This window comes from Colobus angolensis, unplaced genomic scaffold (genome assembly GCF_000951035.1).
Source record: "Colobus angolensis palliatus isolate OR3802 unplaced genomic scaffold, Cang.pa_1.0 Scaffold72, whole genome shotgun sequence".
NCBI classification, from domain to species: domain Eukaryota; kingdom Metazoa; phylum Chordata; class Mammalia; order Primates; family Cercopithecidae; genus Colobus; species Colobus angolensis.
The window spans coordinates 5061393-5065001 of record NW_012120932.1 but is presented as its reverse complement, the minus strand read 5'-3'; positions in this window follow the sequence as shown (position 1 = coordinate 5065001).

Here is a 3609-nt window from a genome sequence, read left to right as displayed (position 1 = left end):
GATCTCCTGACCTCGTGATCCGCCCGTCTCAGCCTCCCAAAGTGCTGGGATTACAGGCTTGAGCCACCGCGCCCGGCGGACCTGAACTTTTCTTTAATTTTTTGAGATGGAGTCTTGCTCTGTCACCCAGGCTGGGGTGCAGTGGCGCAATCTTGGCTCATTGCAACCTCTGCCTCCTGGGCTCAAGCGACTCTCCCTGACCTCAGGTGATCCACCAGCTTCAGCCTCCCAAAGTGGGATTACAGGCATAAGCCACCACACCTGGACTTTTTAAAAATTTTATTTTCGATTCAGGGGATCATGTGCATGTTTGTTGCACAGGCACATTGTGTACTGGGGGAAACTGGTCTTCTAGTAAACCCATTACCCAAATAGTAAACAGTGGACCCAATAAGTGATTTTTCAGCCCTTGTTCCCCACCTGCTCTCCCTGCTTTTGGAGTCCCAGTGTCTATTATTTCCATCTTTATGTCCATGTGCACCCATTGTTTAGCTCATTTATAAGTTTCTACTTAAACTTTAGCTCCCTTGTAAGTTTAAGCTCACTAAGTGAGAACAAGTAGTATTTGATTTTCTGTTTGAGTTAATTTACTTAGGATAATGGCCTCCAGCTCCATCAATATTGTTGCAAAGGACATGGTTTTATTCTTTTTTTGTGGCTGCTTTATTTTTATTTTATTTATTTTTAGAGATAGGGTCTCGCCCTGTCACCCAGGCTGGAGTGCAGTGATGTGATCATTGTTCACTGCAGCCTCAAACTCCTGGGCTCAAGTGATCCTCCCACCTCAGCCTCCCAAGTAGCTGAGACCATAGGTGTGCACCACCATGTCTGGCTAATTTTTTATTTTATTTGTAGAAATAGAGTCTCACTCTGTTGCCCAGGTTGATCTTGAACTCCAGGCTTTGAGCAGTCCTCTCACCCTGGCATCCTGAAGCACTGTGATTACAAATACGAGCCACTTCACCTGCCTAATAGGAGGACTTTGGGAGCTCATTTGCACTTTGTTTTCAGTAGGAGAAGGACATCCAAAAGAGGATTCTTGAGGAGACCTCCTTTCTTGGTTCTGGTAGTCATTCCCATTTTGGCAAACATATAACATTATCAAACATCTTCACTCAGATCTGCTAGCAAAACGGTAGAGAGCCTGATAGACTCATTATCCCTGGACAATATGATTCTGACTATCATGTGTGCCTCCGTCACCCCAGGCCAGATTCCAGCAATAAACCTTTGTCACTGGCACACCTGCTTACCTCTTGAAAACCCTGTCTCAGAGCGGTGTGGTTCGCCAGGCTGAACGATCTGTGGTCCTCCTCCACCCACCGCTGGAAATGCTGAGGCAGAGGTGTGTTCAGGGCTGACGCCTGGGAAGGCTGTGATCCTCAGACAGGAAACCCTCCTGAGAAGGTAGATGGGAAGACGGGAACTGAAGTACTGGGCTTCAGAAGGAGTGAGAGCTGGTGCCTGCCCAGTTACATATGCTCTGACAGGAATATTCCAGAATATCCCAGGAATATTCTGGGACTTTGGAGACCACACTAGAGGAGTGAGACCTTGCCAGGCGAGGCAGAATCTTTATGGAGCATGGCTGCTGCTGTTAGTTACTGAGAGTGAGCTGGGTCTTTCAGTCTTGGGAGGACTTTCTTCCTAATAGTAAGCTGGAGAAGAGATGTGGCAACCTCTCTTTGCCCTCCTTTCTTGGAGCTGGACATAGGGGTAGAGGTGTCCCCCAGGAAGTTCCTTGGTGGTGGGGTGAAGATGGTCCCTTCTGAGACCAGAGGCCTCTTTGTGGTCAAGTGTGAGCTGACGGTGAGAAAACCGACCTATACACCAGATTAACTGAGTCGTGACGGTCTCAACATTTATTTTCCCTTTCCTTTTCTCAAGGATTTTAGTAAATCCCCATTTGTAGGTCTCAGCTCAGTTTCAGCTGTGTCACTGGGTTTTGTAAGAAACCATAGACCTTTCTGTGCATGAGTGGAGGAACAGCACCTTCTTGTGGTTAGCATGAAGGTGGCACTATTAAACATTTATTTTTAGATATTTATTTATTTTTTTGAGATGGAGTCTGGCTCTTGTTGCCCAGGCTGGAGTGCAGTGGTGTGATATCAGCTCACTGCAACCTCCGCCTCCCGGGTCTCCTGCCTCAGCCTCCTGAGTAGCTGGGATTACAGGTGCCCGCCACCGTGCCCAGCTAACTTTTTAATTTTTAGTAGAGACGGGGTTTCACCATGTTGATCAGGCTGGTTTCAAACTCCTGACTTCATGATCCGCCTACCTCGGCCTCCCAAAGTGCTGGGATTACAGGCGTGAGGCACCGCGCCCAGCCCGACATTTATTAAAGAAGGCGTCATTGCCTTGTGGAGCTGTGTAAGACTAGAAGTTTCTACAAGGGCTATGGTGCCCATCTTGGCCTGCTGGAAGTAGTAACCACAGACTCTAAGTGGAGAAGTTGGGGCCCACCGGGGGCCTTTGAATCTCCGGAATCCACCCATCGCAATGTCAGGGCCTGCTTTTGCATACCTGAGTGAGAGAAAAAGGTATGTTCCAATTTGAACTCTGATTCTCCACAGAAAAGGCAGCTGGAGCTGGGGTCATCCCATCCAGCACATCCAGGTGGCCACCGGGATTCCCTGCGAGAGTCAAAACTCCCTGCAACGTGGGACACTGAAGGCCAAAGGGCTCCCTCTGGCCTCTGAGGAGAACAACTGGGGGCCAAAGTGAAAGCTTTGCGGGGACCCAGACAGGCCAGTGTAAAATCAGCTCTAATTTATGGGGTGCCCCAGCACACTGGGCTCCTCAGAAAATCCCTGCTGCTTCTGCTTTATTTGTTGCTGTGATGGATGACTAAGGTTTGAAGGAGGAAGAAGAACCATCAGGGAAGTAAAGCACAGTTGAGGAACTGTGAGAGGGAACTGAGGGCCCAACTTCACCTGGAGAAAATACCCCAAACAAAGCAAAAGCAGCTTGAGATGGGATGTTGTGAGTGGAGCAATACAAGAGACAACGGAAACAAACATTTCCCTCCCTTGGTATGGTCAGCCAGCAGGGCTCACAGACGCTGGGCTGCCAGTCGTGGGCACCCCTGCTGTGGTGCACCCCCGGGAAGCACAAGAAGCTGAGGGGCCAAGGTCATTCACTCAGCCTTTTAAAGATCTTGCCTTCAGGCAGAGCACAGGAGCAGTGGGTAGTGCATGAGTGACACCAGACACTGCATGTAACAAGGAACAAAGGGAGGGTGAACACTTCTGCCGTCTGTCTCTTCCATGTTCCAGTTCCGTCCTGACTCCTTGTTCTGGAGTGGTGTCGTGAGGCTCTCGAGGCACACTCCGACCACGTGCTCTTCCAGGGAATGCCTGCCCAGATGGCTCACTCCTGCCCTGGCCATTCAACAAAACCAGTCCTGCTGCCCTGGCTAGGGACTGAGCTGGATTCAAAGGGAGCCCTGTGTCAGGTGACTCTGAGGGGAACAAGCCTCTCTGCTCGGCTCGGAGATAAACCTCTGCTCCATAAGAGTGCTTTGCCTTGGCCGGGCGCGGTGGCTCAAGCCTGTAATCCCAGCACTTTGGGAGGCCGAGACGGGCGGATCACGAGGTCAGGAGATCGAGA